The sequence below is a fragment of the Camelus bactrianus genome, chromosome 3, assembly GCF_048773025.1.
Source record: "Camelus bactrianus isolate YW-2024 breed Bactrian camel chromosome 3, ASM4877302v1, whole genome shotgun sequence".
Taxonomy (NCBI): Eukaryota; Metazoa; Chordata; class Mammalia; order Artiodactyla; family Camelidae; genus Camelus; species Camelus bactrianus.
In genome coordinates, this window is record NC_133541.1 from 155,756,492 (window position 1) to 155,774,008 (window position 17,517).

Sequence of the window (17,517 nt, forward strand, 5' to 3'; positions counted from 1 at the left end):
AAATAAGCACTTTTTGGGGGGGGGGGATTACTGGGGATTGAAGCCAGCACATTGTGCATGGTAAGCAAGTGCTCTACAACTGAGTAATACCCACCCTCCTTGTCTTCAATTAAAAATAAATATTGCAATACACAAAATAGCTCTTAAACACCATCATGGGACCTATTTTCTGTATAGACAATTGAATACATATGCTATTTCAATAAGAATAAATGTTGGGACATACTTTTCTGAATCTGTTTACTTGTTTAAAAACGATAATAGCTAGTGATAAACACGAGTCTTGGATCCAGTAATTCTTAGGGTCTGCTTTGACATCATGGGAAATTACATTCTACAGAGAAGGCAAATTGGGTCTCGTTGATATTTGGATGATTTAGCAGATGATCAAGTCTTTCAGAACTTGACAGTTTTGTATTTTAAACTTACTGCAAAGTTATCTTCTAGAAGTTGGAATTCCTAAGCTTGTGAAGTGCTCAGTAATTCAGTGTGTATGTGTTTGTGTCTGTGTGAACGTGTTTGTGTGTGATTTCAGGAAGGTAGAAATAAGTTCCATGTAGCCCTCTGATACCTTCCTCCTCCAGTTCAAGATGTAGGCATATATTTACACAAATAAATTGATATTCTTTTGTCATTTGGCATATTGGAAATAAGAGGTTGTCATACTTGTTTCAGAAGGGTTGGGGAGCATGAGCTTAGAAAACGGGAGGAGAAAGAGGCCGGGAGGCACTTCACACTCTGTGCAGGATTTGAGGAACAGTAGCTTTTCTTTTTTCTTCTAAAGCAAACTGGTGCTGAATTGTAACATACTATTACTAGAATTGCTTTTCTGATCAGATACAAGTGCCTCAGAGTTTTCAAGGCAACATGAATGATGAAATCCGTTTTAGGAGTTATCTTTAAAGTAGTGTTAATTTTCAAGTAAAAGGCTATAGCCTGTTCTTCGAAGGGTAAAAGACGTTCTCATTGATCCAAGTGCATGATCAATGTGCTTAGTTTCTTTGGGGTTTTTTTCTTTTTTTTTAAGTGCTTGTTTCATTGTGGTTTGAATGAATGTTTAAAATTTCTGAATTTTGTTCTTTAGAACATGCTGATTTATAAGAACTGTTAAAAACCTGATTGATCTTTCGTCTTTGGAGGGGCACCCTTTTGATTTCTGTTGTCTGTTAAAGAGGGAAATTCTTCCTCTAGCCTGCAGATCATTAAGTGAATGGTTTGCAGTGTGCCTTTAAAATTCTTTGAATGCTTTGAGCATACTTGTCTAGTGAATTTTGAATTGACTCATAGTAATGACTTTGCTTTGATTCTGTGGCTTTTGCTCCTCTCCGCAAGAATTTGAATTCTCTGTTGCATTTTGTATACGTGTTTTTAACAAGGGAAGAAATTTTACATTTTTTACAAAGGTGGGTTTTCCTATCCCCTCCGAATGCCTTCTATAATTGATACAACAAAAATCTGTTATTGCAGTGCTTAATTATTTCATAAACTAATTTTTGGCTTAATCAGAAGCAATGAGAAAGAGTGATAATAAAAAATATGAAAACCTTCCTTCCTTTGAAGAATAGAAATGAGGTGGTCAGGCTCACGCATGCTTTGTGCTTGACACACTTACTTTCATGTCATTGTGTATCATGATTCGGAGATGGAGTTGCTTCAGGTTTTATAGATTTTTGTTTGAACATTTTTGTTGAATTCTTTCTCCAGGCTGATGTTTCCTGTTGGGTTTGTGGAAAGCGTAGAAGGGAAACAAATTCTTTGTTTTATTTTCAGGAGACCTGAGTTGCTGATGAGAAAAGTGTTGAGGGTGGGCTGAGGAACAGAGTGACACTCCCTCTCCTCCTGGCTGAAACTGATGAACAATGAAATCAATCAAGTGTATCAGTATTTGACCAATAGAATTTAGCGAGCCCAAACTGGCAAGTTATGCCCAATGGAAAGTACTGAATTCACCTGCAGAATTAGGTGCTTTGCCAATTAGAATCAGCTTAGAGCAATCAGAAAAATTAGTTCATATGATGAGATATAAAAGAATGTAATATCTTCTATTTCTGAAACTTTTCTTTGTTAAGTTGTGTAGAGCTAAAATTAAGTTTCAAGCGCCAGGAGTTAAGAGTCTGGGTGGTTCTGTGGGATCGTTAGTCAGGGATGTGTCTAGATCATGCTAGAGTGTCTGAAGGTGGCAGGAAAAGACCCAGGGCTAGGATTTGTTATCCTAGGGTGTCCTCCATAATGGTTCCATAATGGTTACATGTGGGAGCCCAAGATTAGGTTAACAAATTGTAACAGACCCCAGGCGCCTGTCAATGTTCAGAAGAAAAATGTGTGCTTAGTAACTGCTTTGCAAGCAGGAGCCTGTGCATCCTCACTCCTGTCTCCTTGCCTTAAAAAGCAGAGACAATGATTTGCTTGCATAGTTGATGCTTTAGATAGCACTCTGCTCATTTCAAAGCAAGGACCCAGGCCCTCAGCTATACAAGCTGGGCTTGTGTGCTTTTAGATAGTCTATTATCCCCAAAACAAGGACCTGGCTGGTCTCGTGGTCTGCTTTGTAATTCACATATCTAAAGAATGTATCTTATTCCCCTCACCCCATGACTTCCCTAAAGATACACTAAGCCTTTGTACTCATTGTGGTTTCTACAATCTCTGTCTCCTCCCGTCTTTCCTCAAGTTCCTACTTACTATCACACAACAGTTAATGACTTTTTCCTTTCGTTATACACAGTAAATATAGGAGAATTTGAGAGGCTCGTGGAGTTGGCTCCCTACTCCTTCTCTTTTTCTGGACTTTTCCCACAGAGTCTTGAATAATCATTCCGTGTCGGTACGACTTCTGCCAGCCATAACCCACAGTTCCAGGTGAGAATGATGCAGGCTTTATCTCTCCTACCCAAGGGAGAGAGAGAAGAGAATTGAGATCTGCTCCCTTGTGGTCCCTTCCTTCCCGAGTGCCACTCAACTTCACCTGCAGCCTTCTGGCCTCTGCTGTCAGGGCCTCTGTCCCAGGACTGACTGCAGCCATTTTTTCCCTTGCCAACATTTCCTGTGCCTTTCAGAAGTTGGTCTCTTCTCTGCAATTCAACCCTGGCAGATGTGATGGTGGTCAGCGTGCTGGTGGGCAGTCACCTGGGGACTCCCAGGAGCCATGCTGATTCTCCTGAGTCTCTCATTCGGGGTTACAAAACTGTCGAGCACCGGAGGAAGCCCATTCACGTGAGGGCAGCGCAGCATTGCATCACTTTCATTTTATTTTTGAAATTTCAGTGGAGGAATTATTTGTAGCAAACTGTTCCAGTTTTTTGGCTGACTGCTTTCCTCACCACCATTTCCTTGTTGGATGTGGTGCTTGGTTTAAGAACCAGGTTTCTTCTCTGGTTATTTCTAGCAGGTGGGCTTGCCGAATCCTTGATCGGCATTTGAAGCAGAATGCTTCATCTTGATGTCAAACTGATTTTCTTCATTCTGAATATTTCGTATACACTCAGCAACTGTTTCAAGTGAACTGCTCTTGTCCAATTTCGGTTAACTCACATTTGCTGATCTCCTGCTTTCATGCTGAGGGCAGTTTCTTCTTCCTGTAATAAAAGTTAGCAATTTGCATCTACTATGGGAAGGTACTGGCCCGAGGTGCTTTTGTTCTTAACAGTTTTAATACAATTCACCCATTAATATTTACACCGGTTTTTACTCTATGCCAAGAAGTGTGCATCCCAGTCAATCTTAGAATATTTTCATCCTCCTAACAGGAAACCCCATATGCATAAGCACTCATTCCCATCTTCCCCATCCTCCCCCAGCCCCAGGGAGCCACTCTTCTCCCTCTGTGGATTTGCCTGTGCTGGACATTTCATGTAAATCGAGTCAATTCATGTAAATGGAACCGTCTATTTTGACTAACTCCTTTCACACTGAGTAACGTTTTCAATGTTTGTCCACGTTGTTGCCTGGGTCAGTACTCCATGCTTTGCTATTACTGAATAATATTCCACTGTATGGCTGGGCCCCTCTGTTTACGCATTCATCAGGTGATAGGCATTTTGGTTGTTTCTTCTTTTTGGCTGTGATGAATAATGGCACCGTGAACATTCCTGTAGTTTTTATGTGGACATTTGTTTTCAGTTCTCTTACGTGTGTGCCCACAGAGCAGAATTGCTGGGTCATTCAGAAACCAACTGTTCAACTCTCTGAGGTCCTGCCAGGCTGTTTTCCAAAGTAGCCACGCAGCGTTACATCTCACCAGCAAGGGCTGCTATCTCTGATTCCTGTGTGTCCTCATTAGTTCTTGTTATTCTTTTTTTAATTATAACCTAATGTAGTGAGTGTGAAGCGGTTTCTCCTAGTAGTTTTGACATGATTTCCCTTACAGCTAATGATTTTGAACATCGTTTCATTGTGCTTATTGGCCATTTGTATATTTTCCTTGAAAAATACCATTTCGGATCCTTTATTCATTTTTTAATTTAGTTGTCTTTTTGTTGAATTGTAGGAGCTCTTTTTTATTTGGAGATACAAATTCCTAATCAGATAAATTATTTGAAAATATTTTCTCCTGAGTGTTGTTTTTTTCACTTTCTGGATGGTGTCCTTTGAAGCGAAGTTTTAAATTTGATGAACTCAAATTTATCTCTGTTTTCTTTTTTCCTTGTGCTTTTGGGGCAATATTTAAAATCTGAGGTATTTTATTTAAAATTTACATATAAAATATCTTCATTTTTAGGACCGTCCTAGGAGACGGGTGCTGTTGTTATACCCAGTCTATGGATAGGAGACTGAGATGCAGAAAATTTCACTGACTTATGAGTGTCAAAGCTACCCAGTGCTGTGGGAGTTCAGAGCCTCATGATTGTCCCCAAGCATCTGTGCTCTTCACCACCATGCTCCACTACTGCCTGGAATCGTTAATGAAAAAGTCTTTCCTTTTTTGGTTTCTTGTTTGTTTGTTTTCTCATTGGGAACCTCATCTCCTCATTTTCCTTTCGGATATCAGTGTAGGTTTATTTTAGGTCTCATGTAGGCAGAAGAATTGCTATCAGTTAACTTCTTTATTACTCACTCTCCGGTGATGATTGTTGCTATTTGACCTAATCAAGTCATGCTTAAGTCTTTCCTGCTCATGACACTGAAAAGAGTCATGACTTACACAATGCTCAGAGAGGAAAATAATTGATTGATTTTATTTTGCTACCCAATCAAACCAATCAAATAAAAACCCCGGTGTTGACGCAGACGGTAAGCCCTCCAGAATAGGGTCACTGTCTTCCTTGTGTTTCGTTTGTTTGGTCACAGTGTCTGGATAGCGCCTTGCTGTCCAGCAGTTTTGTGAGGATACGGTGTTCGTGAATCATTGTAAGGACAGAAATTTGACAACAGACTGTATTGGTCATTTCACGAGGGAATAGATAATATAGAAATACTGCTCAGATCTATTTTAAAATTAAGTTTGGAATGTAGAGAAGAGTGCAAGAAACCATACAAAGATCTTTTTCACTTATTTTAGATCTATCTTAGGCATATTATGATTACATAGCAGAGTAACTTATCAACTAGTTTTGACAAGAGGGGTGTATTATTGATTATTTGTTTTAGTTGAAATATTCTACCTGGGAAAAAGTAATCAGTGCCCATAAATGAACAAATATGTTTGTATTTCTATGTAACATGGGAGCAGACTTCATATGTTTCTATATAATATATATGACTGTGTGTTTTAATCTGTCTGTCAGTGTATTTATAGTTTTTCAGCAATATTCTAACTTTAGAATTCTTCTAAGAAAGTCACCCCCGATTCTAGCGCAGTTTCTACTGTGTATCCTGTCTTATGCATGGGATTCCACTGTCTCCTCAGTGAGGAATTTCCTCCCCTACTGAGTTAGTAGCAGAGTTAAAGGAACTGTGATTTCTAGGCCTTTGCTCTCCATGTGTTTGCAGTTGGCTGTCAATCGCGATTTTCCATTTCTTGAGTTTTCATTGTTCAATTAGAATTTTTGAAAATAAGTGTTAATATGTTGTATTTGTCTCCCTGGAAACTTGATGTGTTTGTGCTTTTCAGTTTTCAATTTCTTAAAAATGTAAATGCACTCTTGTTTTTAAGTAGTCCTTTTTCACTAGATATTTGTTTACCACTTTATAGTTAAAATACATTTTTTCCAATGAATGAATCGGTGTGCATATTTTAAAAGATACCTTACTTTTTATTTTCCTTATTATAACAATTATATTCATTCTAGAGAATTTAGAAAATAAGGATAAACACAGTAATAACTTAAAAATGGCCTCTAATCTCACCTAGAGATACAGTTGTAAAATTTCAAATTGAGAATTACAAGTCCTCTCATGTTGTTCTTCTTTTTCAAGATCGTTTTGGTTACTGAGACCCTCGAATTCCCATATGAATTATAACAGCAGCTAAACAGTTTTTGCAGAGGAGCCCGCTGGGATTGTGATCGAGACCACGTAGAATATACGGATCATTCTGGGGAGCACTGCCATTCCAAGAGCACTGTCTTCTGATCCAGGAATGTACGTGGAGTGTCTGTCCAGGTATTTAGGACTTCTTTAAATTTTTTTCAGCAATGCTTTGAGTTTACAGAATATTATTTTACTTTTTTTCTTTGCCTTTATACTGAGGACAAGTGTGCAAGGTACCGGGATCAGAAGTGTATTTTAGCCCCTCCCGTTGCTGCCAACATGGTCGCTGTGCTCTTGCTTTGCCTTGTGTACAATCTTGCACAAAATAGGACCTCAGTAACTCTCTCTTGAATGAATGATTATATGATTGTAGGATGATGCTTGAGAGTCCTTGTGATTTTTTCCTCCAGCCTTTCCCCAATTCTTAACTATGCCCTTTCTCTTCCTAAACTCCAGCCTGTGTTTCAGCCTGCCTGTGGCATTGATTTTTCCCTATCTGTAGACGCTTCCTTTCACTGGTTCACGATAATGTTACATGTGGGCTGTGGAAACTTGTCAAGAAAGAACAAATCTATTGCATGCTAGTGTTTTTACAGTGTGGTATCTTTTATCGATTGAAATTAAATCAGGCTGACCCCCTGAGCCCTCCCGTGAGCTCTTTTCACTTTCCTACATCTGATACTGCTCTGGTTGCTACATGTGCCCTTCCCCCAGCCTTGGTTTTTGGGTTGAGTAAGTCATCATCAGTGGAACTCTCTCTTTAAAAGATGAAGAGAACATTGGCTCCTTCTCCCTGGTTGGGGACTTGGATGAGATGAGATACCAGATAAAGAATGGAGCTCCACCTCATTCTGACCCCTGCTCTTTCCGTTCTGTTCTCCAGAGGAAAAGAGTACAATTCAACAGTATAAAGATTGATTGTGAGCTAATGAGATAGACAAGGCAATCAATTATTTATTAAATATCCTTTCATGCCAGAAACAAATGTATTATACACACAAAAATCACACAAAGCATGATAATATCGTGCTTATAGACGTGTGTTCGAGTTCAAGTCCTGCTCTGGAGTGACCAGTCCTGTGAGATGGAGAACTGGTATGTAGGCTTAGGCTCTCCAGGGCTGGTTTTCTGTCCTGCAGAGATGGGGCTCGCTAGGCTTCCCTCCCCCGTAGAGGTGCTGTGGGTTGTAACTGTCACGCGTGCACAACTGTTCGTTCCTCGTAAGTGCAGGATAGCATAAATTTTGCGGTGATGGCTTTATGACTGCCCCGTGTAGACTCGCAGTGCTCCAAAGGGATGCCTTGTGGTTTGGAGATGGGATTCTCATTTCTGTAAATACCCAAGAATTGTGGTATTGGGCCCTGCTGATTTGAATCTATTCTTTAGAAAGTACATATTGTAGATATATTTTTCAAGCATGTGTGCTTTTTTCCTTTTATTATTTATAGTTCTACCCTCTCATCTCTTGGTGTGACTTTTCATGGAATCCAGGAAACAGTCCTAACCTACCTGCCTCTTCACTCTTCTCCGTGGTGGTTTCCTTCCCTGACTAGAAGAGGGTTTTGCACAGGAAATTTTATTTGTTCCCCTTTTCTTGGAGTCTCTCTTTCGGTCTGCCCATCTCTCACCTGCCCATCTGTCCATTTATCTACCCACTCATTCTTCTGACATGTTCCAAAAAGCATTTCAGGCAGCTTACAGAAGAACAGATACCAAATAAACAGGTTAGAAAATGGGGCCAAGTTCAAACTCTGAGGCTAGGAGGCGAGCCTGTTTGAGGGTTGCAGCCGTGAGACACACACCTCTGCCCTGTGACTTATAAGATCGACAGCAAGAGTGTGCCTGAGGCTCCCAGCAGACACAGGGAAACAGGGTTTGTGGGAGATGCTCACTGGCTGCGAAATAAATAAGTGGCTCAGGAGAAGCCCAACCTTTCCAGCTACAAAGGCTTAGGAGAATATTCTGAGTGTCTTCCAAAATCAGGGTATTGCATTGTTTCTTTTGTCAGAGTTCTACGTATAGTTGGTTACATTCTATACCTGGAAATTTCTCCAGAACTCCTTACCAAGTGAGTGCCATTGCTCGGGAATGAGGTGGTTCTGCTCATTGACTGGGGTTGGCCAGAAACCGAAAATGACAGCTTCAAAGTAGCCTGGGATTTGTCCGTTATGTTTTGTCAGTGCTGTAGATTTCAGGAAATGCTTTCACACTTTCTCTCCATCTGAGGCGGCAGCGTGCTCTCTTAGCAGCATCAGGAGCTCAGAGCCACGGGATGTTGGGGGCTGACTGCACTGCCGTCAAGACAGCCAAGCTAGTCACTGCAGGCGTGGTCCTTTCACATAGTGCATTTCATGCTCTATAGTAGAAGGTTTCAACAGGGAGTTAATTAACTGAGTTAATTAACATTTAATAAATATGAAGCTTTGATGAAAAGACGGTTATAGGCAGAATATAAGTTGTGAACACTTTGAAAACCTTTCAAAACGGTTTCATTACTGAAATTTCAGTAGGGAAGATACACAGTTTATCTTATTTATGCCTCTCATTTAAAGTAACAAAGAAACAAGACATAAAAGGCAGAGGATGATTTCTGTTATTCCTCTCGGCTTGCAGGTGCCCTCACATCCAGTGGCATCCATCCAGACACCAACACTGACACTGGCCATGCTCAGAACTGACTCAGCCCTGAAGACACAGGTGACAAATAGAAGGGGGCCGCGCCCTTTTACAGCAGGTGCTCTCACTTTGTGTGTCCTTATGTAACTGCACGGTGTTAATCAGGATCGCCCGTTCTACATTGTGTGGCGCTGCTGCAGTGTCTCCTAGTTATTTGTTTCTGTAAGTACTCGTGTATTATTCTCCAATGTGTGGTACTACACATCTAAAAATGCTTTTTTCAGATGAAAAATAATGTATATTTAATGCAATAAGTCTGAAGAAAGGGACAAAAACGGCTATCCAGGTCCCACTAGTCAGAAATAATAATTAACACTTTAACATCTACTTTCTGTTATTTTCATCAGTGAGTATCAGCTCTGTCATAAAAACCAGTGAGCACTCTGTGCCTGTTTACTGTGTGGAGAGCTCCATTTTCCATTCGGCTTATTACATGTTTTTCTACAATATTCTATCTCCCCTGGCATGATTTTTAATGACCAGTATAGCATTATGTCTTGTGGAGGCATCGTCCATTTTACTTCGGGCTTAAATAAACTTTTAAATTCCAAGTGTACTTAACTGAAATACTGAAAAGAGAACTGTGGTGGTACCGAAAGGCCCCTACCTCCCTTCCCCTTATTTCCTGAGTGTAAAAGCTGTTGCCAATGTGGTGTAGATATTTCATGACCTTTATGCCTATGACATATATATATACCCATATATACATACATACATACATATGAGAAATCTATGTATATGTGTGTATATATTGTTTTTTGAAAAATAAGGCCATACTATATGTTTTCTGCAGCTCGCTTTATTCACTCAGGGGTATATCATAGACGTCCTCCCACTCCAGACTCACCCGGTCCTTTCAGATAGAGTGGAGGGGTCTCCTGATGTGCAGGTGTGGTCTCTTGTGCAAGGACACCTTTGGTGGGAGTGTGCTGTGTACAAGGCCCTGGGCCACGGGGAAACGCTGGCCCCCTCAGTGCCCACAGCTCACCGTGATTTACCGCATTATTGTCTTGATGGTGGACACTTAACTTTTCTCCATTTTCCACTGTCAGAAAGGATGTTTGACTGGCATCTTTCTTTAACAGACATTCCTGTGATCTTGTATGAGCATGCCTTTAGTTAAGTCTTCTGGAAATTTAGTCCCTGGATGTGAAATTTACTTTCATCACAGGCTACTTTCAAGTGACTAGAAATTCCTTCTCCAGTGTGGAATGAGAAATGTAGAATTACTTACGTAACCAATTCTCTATCGCTGGATATGATTTCACTTCAGCTTTTCTTCCCACCAGTGTAAACAGTATATCTATTTGAACTGATTTTTTTTCTAAACGAAACGATTCCTAGAAGTGGGGTTGAATCAGTGTGTACATACGTTTTTCAGGGTTTACATATCCATTGACATGTCATCCTCCAAAAAGGTCGCTCACAGTTTTTTCTCCCACAGATGGACACTAGCTACAATATCTTTTAAAAATATTTACCAATAAGATGAGCAAAAGTGCTTTTTCATTGTTTTAGTTTCCATTTGATGACCAGTGAGGTATTGAGCATTTTTCACTGATTAGCCATCTGACTTTTGAAAAGTGAATGATCCATTTTGTCCTTTGCACAAATTTAAGTGAGGAAGCTTCTTTTTGCTTTGTGACAGCTCTTTGTATGTTATGAACATTAATCCCTTGTCTTCATCAACATCTATCACAGAGTTTTTCCTTGTCATTTCTTTCGTTTCATTTTGTTCAGTAGGTTTATTTTTGTTGTGGCTCAAAATATTCTTAAGATAGTAAATGTCTTCCTTTTGTGTTTTATCTTTGTTATTATTCTTAGAAATACTTTCTTACAATGGTATAAATCTCTTATGTAGGTTTATTTAATGTCTAAGATGGAGATGATAATAGTACTTGTTATACTAAGGAGAAGTTGAATTAATGTGAGCAAAGAGTTGTATTTGCTGTTATTAGTATTTTAATATTTACATCACTATCTGTAATTATTTTTGTGGTCATTATGACAGGAATAGAATTTGTTCTTTCCAGGTGATTCTCTGATTGTCCCAGGACAATTATTGAATTCATACTTTGCTCTTTGATTTGAAATCCCACATGTATAAAATACTTATGTACACTAGAGTCTCTTTTTGAGCTCATGCTTTATTTCTGTCAATCTTACTTTCTTACTCCAGCGCTATATCTTAAATATTGTAAAAATTAATTATTATCTGACATTGCGATTTTTTTTTTTGTTCTTTTCTTCCATCCCAAACTTTCTTGGCTATTATTATGACTTTATTATTCCTGAAGAATTCTAAAATATATTGTTCAAGTTAAAAAAAAAATCAGATAAGAGTATTCATGGGATTTTTATTAAGTTTTGAATTATTTTTAGGAGAACTTCCATATTTACAAAACTGTTTTCCTCCGTGCAATATGTTGATGTCTCTACATTCACACCTCTTATTTACCCCTCGGTACAGTCCTGTAGTTTTCTCCATGTACAACATGGGCATTAATTGTGAGTTTATTCCAGATTATTGTTGATGTTTTTGTTAATTTTGTAAGTGAGAATTTTTTGCTATTATATTTTTTAACTGTTTAAACTGACACCTAGGAAGGCAGATTCGGTTTGTAAATACTCACTTTGTAAAAAATCATTTAAAATTGTAAGTATTAAGTAATTGTTCGAGGATCCTTTCTTTTGTGTTTTTAAAAATTTGTTTCCAATATTATCAAAATGGTCATAGCTAAGAAGTATAGGTGTGGAGACAGATGGAGAGAGGTAGTGTGGCTCATATACAAACTCTGAGCACTTTTATGGCTGCATTTAGGCTGGAGAAGCCCCAGAAGAGCCCACGTTAGACCAGGGGTGGCTTTGTATGCACTTGAAAGCCAGCTTTCCTACCTTTATGGTGAAGCCTGGTGGGCATGGCAGGTAGATGATCAAGGTCTGATCAAGGTCATTGGCTGCACAGAGCACTGTGTCTGTGAGAACTGGAGTCCATCACCATGGGAAATGCTTGGTGCCAGGAACACTGCAGGGGAGCTGTTGAGTGTGTGTGTTAAGGATTTTCCAGTCCTGGGAGTGGGAAGATCAGACTCTGCATTCAGATCTGAGTTTGAATTCATCCTCTCTTGTTTACTGGTCCTCTGACTTTTGTCAAGTTATCTACCCACTTTGAACTCCTATTTTCTTGTCTCTCAAAATAGGAGAATTACGGCCTGCTGCTAGAGTGTTTGATCAGGATAAATGATTTGTTTCTATAAGATGCCACGTACAGTCACAAGCTCAGTGAGAAATGGGCTGTCACCTCTTCATCTGCAACTCAGTGCTCGACAGGACATCGGGGCAAAGCCAGTCCGTAATTTGTTTGTGATGCAAGTAGGAACAAAATTAATGTCTTGCCTTTCACTTGCAGTATTCTTACTCCTTTGCTTCATTTACTTCTTTCCTCCTTTCCTTTCCCCTCCTCGACCAAAAGATCCTGAGACTCTCTCAGAACACTAGATTCAAATTACTTTAAAGGGTGTCTCATCCTCATGAAATGACAGTAACTTAAAAAAAATCTGTACAGATCCCAGACGTCATTGTATTTGATTTACACACACACACGCACACCCACCCACCCACACAATCAGCCTACCTCCCACTTGCTGAGGGAGAAGGACCAATTTTTCTGAGTTTTCATTCACTGAGCGTGAGAGCAAAGTCTCTTACGCAGACATTCACCTTGCTTAGTGCATGGTGTTTTTAATTGGATTTCTGCTTTGTGGCCATAGAACTATTCTCCTTATAGAAGAGAGGATGTGGAGACATAGACATTCTGCTGAGATATTGGTGTCAACATATTTGAGTTGGAAAGGACTTAGGACAGCATAGAGTCGTAACTTTTTATGGGTGAGAATTCATGATAGTGTAACTTGGACAAGAACCTAGGTCTTCTGTCTTCGTGTCCACGTGGATGAAGAGGCAACAGGGTGGGAGATGGCAGGGATCCTTCTTGCTTGAGTTCCAGGGTCTTGCTAGTTTTCATTGCTCAGCTGCCTTTAGTTTAGGTCCGTGTGGCCTCTCATGGGAAGGTCACTCTGTCCTGATAGACTGAGTTTCTAATCAGCAAAAAGGTCTGGACCCACTCATATTTCCCAGAGTTTTTCTGCTGTCCTGCTGACAGTTTATATAAATGATACCTAAGAAACTACTGGATATAAAATCCTTATTGTTATCATTTGCCCTCAAGTTCCATAGGAATGGGGTGCTGTCTCAGGCTGTCTAAAGCTAGATCTGAACAAAGATAGGGTGATAGGCTGTGCTGCTGGACCCTCCCCAGTCATAAGGGATTTCCACCTTAGTTTTTAGAATCAGACAGACGAGTTCAAATCTTCCCTTTACCAGTTATTAGCTTTGTGAACTTGGGGAAGAAACTGTAGTTGTTTGTGCCCAATTTTCTTTATCTGTAAATAAGTCCAGTATTTACTTTAGGGTTTTTGTTTTAGAATTGAATGAGCTAATTCCCTCATTTATACCGAAAATACTGATCGCGTGGTTCTATGCTGGTGCCTTGGTAGAAGATTACTAAGGGACTCAGCAGTGAGAATGCAGGTGGGGGACCCCTGGATCATAGAGCTTATATTCCAGGATATGCTTGTAAAAGACTGGATGTGCAGTGGATTTTTAGTAAATGTCCATTCCTTTCCTTATCCACATTGATTGTGCATATATATTTGTACAATATATGAACAATTTTTTATTGCAATTTAAATATCTTTGTAGTAATTAAATTATGTAGCTATAACAAAATACGTGAAATAAAATGATTTGTCTTTTATTTTCTTTTCAATATGCAAAACAAAATAAAATAGAAAAGAAAAAAAGGTTTTGAAGGAGTAGAAATAATTTTATTTCTGTGGAATCAATTCCCTATGTTAGGTTTTTTAGTTGTGTTGTTAAACAGCATATAAAATTGATAGGTTGTGACTTCAGTGTTGATAGCTAGGTGAGTGTAGTTTCTTTTTGTGGTAGTCTTTGATGAATTATTTGCACTAGATCATAAATGATGTGCATGTTACATATTGGAAACGAGGAAAGAGTGGAGACATACTACCTCCAATGCAGTCATCTTGTTACCAAGTCGAAACTCGTACTGCTTGCTGCATGACAGGCCAATAAATTGGGAGATTGAGGTGTTGGAGCAAGGAATACTAACTTTATTTGAAAAGCTGGCAGACCCAGAAGATGGCAGAATGACATGCTGGAGAACCGTCTCCCCCAAGTCAGGAATCAGTCCTCTTTTATACTAAAAAGGGGCGGGGATGTGGTTGGTTGTTGCAAACTTCTTGCGGTACGAATTGTTTCTCCTTGGACTTCTTTGTTCTTGCAGCTGTCCACGTGGGTCAAATCATGGTGCCCCTCTAAAACCTCCAAAAAAAAATCAAAGTTGATTCTCTATTTTGCAACTTGCCATCTCTATGTAAGTGCAGAAGAGTTAACATCGTGAAAGATCAGAGCCCGGAGAATAGGCTCTCCTGGATATTTCAGGCTAAAGGCAACTATCTTTTACAAAAGGTACAGAGCTACCAAGTCTGAGCCTAGAAAACAGCAAAGGTTTAAAGCCAAAGGAACAGATCTAACATGCAGTCAAATTTATTCTTTTCTATTACAATTTCTTTTTCCACCTCATAAATAATTTTAGTAAGAAACATGAGCAATTTTTTTAATTTTGCTTCTTAGTAACGGATAAGTGGGTCAAATATATTTATGAGAGCAGGGATGCTGTGCGGGCATTGGGGTCACAGCAAACTCTTGTTGGGGTGGTCGACTCTGCAACATGTCTGATGCCCCGTGGGTGTTGGTGAGGGACCCCATAACCAGGGGCTCTCTTCAGGAACCAGCATATGGGCATTGACCTCTGGAGACCTCTTTTTCAACTGCCGGAAATTTATTCAGATACTGTGACTGAAAAACCACTTCAGCTGGTGATAATTAGGGAATAAAGGAAGAGGAAAAGGGCTTGGATTAGATTAGAAGAGAAGGACAGAATATCAGGGAACCTGGGGGCTTGGCAGTGGGTCCATGGGAGAGAGGGGAGCAGAGGTGGGGAGGGGCACGCCTCTGGAACCAGCTCCTGCACCTGTCCCAGGGCCCAAGTCACACAGCTTTTAATTGGCCCAGGACGCTCTCCTGTCTGGATGTCACCCTGGTCAGAACCTTGAGAATCGAAGGTAAGGGGTGGGCAGCACTCACCTAGGGGATCACTGAGGACTTAGTTCAAGTCCACGGTGCCTTTTCTTGTCATGTGTCTTCACTTGCCCTTTATCTTAGGATCTGAGAAGCAGGAGCAAGGAACGCAGGGAGAGATCCAGTAAGACATCTGACTGTGTTAAGAGACGACAGTCATAGCCACACCGGGAGCGAGGACACTTGCAGCAAAGTAAAACGACTTCACAACTATTGCATCAGAGCTGCCGGTGTGAGAGAGCCTAAGCCTGTCTCAGAGTGCAGGGGACAAGCAGAAAGGAATGGTAAATTTCCACTGACAGTTGAAATTTTGTTAAATAGCCTGCTACTGTTGCTTGTATCACTTGAATGAATGCAGGCATATTTCTATGGGCAATTATGTTCACTCAAACCCACCAGCCACTCTTGCCCCCATCGGGGATGGGCTTTCTCAAGCCCAGTGTACCTGCTGCTTGGGTGGGCCATGCTGCGTGTCCTCGCCTGGGGCCGGGCTGCTGCTTGGCACTGAGTCCCCGAGGCACGGCCTGCGAGACACGACAGGAACACCTCTGCTCTTGACTGAGGGCCTCCGTTTCCACCTGCAGTGTAAGAATGCTGGTGACTGAGTTAGAAGCATGCTTCAAAGCTGTCCGTGTCCTTGCCATCCAGAAGCAGAGCCTGGGAGCTTCCGAATTTCTCCAGAATGGGGTTTACATTCATCTTCGACAGGTGAGTTTATGTCCTTTTACAAGTGGAGGAATTACTGTAGTTTTCCTGGAACTTACTCACCACTAGTCCATCTGATTTTTCTGTGCTAGGATTCAATATGGCATGCTAAAAATTCTGGAGTCAGATCTTGAAACACTGATGAAGAGGATTATTTTATTTCTTTATATGATAGTATTTTACTTTCAAAATTCAGAGTTTTCAGTTCTTTCAAAAATTTTTTGTGGGGTTGGAGAAACAACTTTGCTCTTGCCATCTTTGTGACCTGTTGCTATATGCCTGTCACCTGTCTTCTGTCACTTGTGAGGCGGTTCCATTTGTGACCCTGTCCGGATTGTTCATGGTATAAAACATAAAGTCTGTAAAAGTACAGTCCCTTTTACTCCGAAGACATTCCACAAATACTACTTAAATCTGGGTGTGGTTTTAAGAAGACAGAATCATTAGAACATGTACTTGCAGGTTGCTAGTGCAAAATCCCCAAATCAATAGTCTAGCTCAACATCTAAAATCTTTCTAATCTACCTTGGATTTGTATGGATAGTTGAAGCAGTTTGCTAAGAACTCAAGACCAGGGTTAGAATACAGGCTGGTGTAGCTCAGCAGGTCCTCCCAAGCTGATGCTCTGGGAGAGGGCAGGTCCTAGGGGAGAGGGCGTGTCCTCCCCTCCCTGAGCTGACAATTTGATGGCAAAGACATTCATCAGGTGAAGAACTTGGAGATTCTTCTAAGAACAGTGGGTTTGAAAACAGTCCTAAAAGCGTGGGAGTGACACAATCCCATTTGTCTCAAGTAGGGGAGAGTGGCTTTGGGGCCACTTGGGAGACTCGTGAGTCCAGGTGGGCAGTGTTGGTGGCTTCCACTTGAGCGGTGGGATGGTCAGCGGGTAAAAGCGAACAGATTGAAGGCATGTTTAGATGGTAAAAAGGAAAGGATGAATGATGTCTGTGAAGGTAGGATAGAGTAAGGAACAGGTTTCTGGGTGGATTAATGAGGTAAATGATGGTCCTGCTGTGCTCTGAGGAGGGAAATCTGTAGAGGGAGTTCTGGGGGGATAACTGATGAGTTCAGCTGTGGGTAAAGTGAAAGGCTGTTAGATGTGTGGTTTGGGAGCTCAGGTGAGAGCCAGTAGTGAGTAGGGGGAGGGGAGAGAGACTTTCAAATCAGTTTGTCTTGTGAACATACAAATAAGGATGAGTAATGACACACTTAAAACCTCTATATTCTGTATTTAAAGCCCAGTAACATTTTGCTATATTGACTGCAGAGGTTCTTAATTTTTTTTAATAGAAATAAAATAAATAGAAAAAAATAGTGGAGTTAATGAACATCTTAGAGTTGATGTGTGTCCTTGTATGTATTTTCATACCTCATCTGTTTATAACCATAATCTACAAAAAGTTCGCTTGCTTAGCATAAGAGTTAAACAGAGGGAAGTGACACACAGTGTTGGGGCTTGAAGCTGATCTTCTCGGGCAAATTATGTCACCTCTCTGTGCCTTA

The 17,517-nt window shown here is 40.4% G+C and overlaps 1 protein-coding gene across 50 annotated transcripts in view; it reads left to right on the plus strand.

Annotated features, from left to right (window-relative positions):
- The window catches only part of LOC141577196 (uncharacterized), a 191,819-nt gene that overhangs the window by 154,617 nt on the left and 19,685 nt on the right, over positions 1–17,517 (plus strand). For 46 of the 50 annotated variants that reach the window (XR_012505929.1, XR_012505926.1, XR_012505930.1 and 43 more), the window contains 6 exons: positions 6,355–6,540; positions 9,022–9,246; positions 12,285–12,456; positions 14,453–14,637; positions 15,212–15,593; positions 15,894–16,017. The gene's annotated coding sequence lies outside the window, so the exon portion shown is untranslated. The remainder of the gene's footprint in view (positions 1–6,354; positions 6,541–9,021; positions 9,247–12,284; positions 12,457–14,452; positions 14,638–15,211; positions 15,594–15,893; positions 16,018–17,517) is intronic. The other 4 variants (XR_012505907.1, XR_012505898.1, XR_012505910.1 and 1 more) reach the window with 4 other exon arrangements.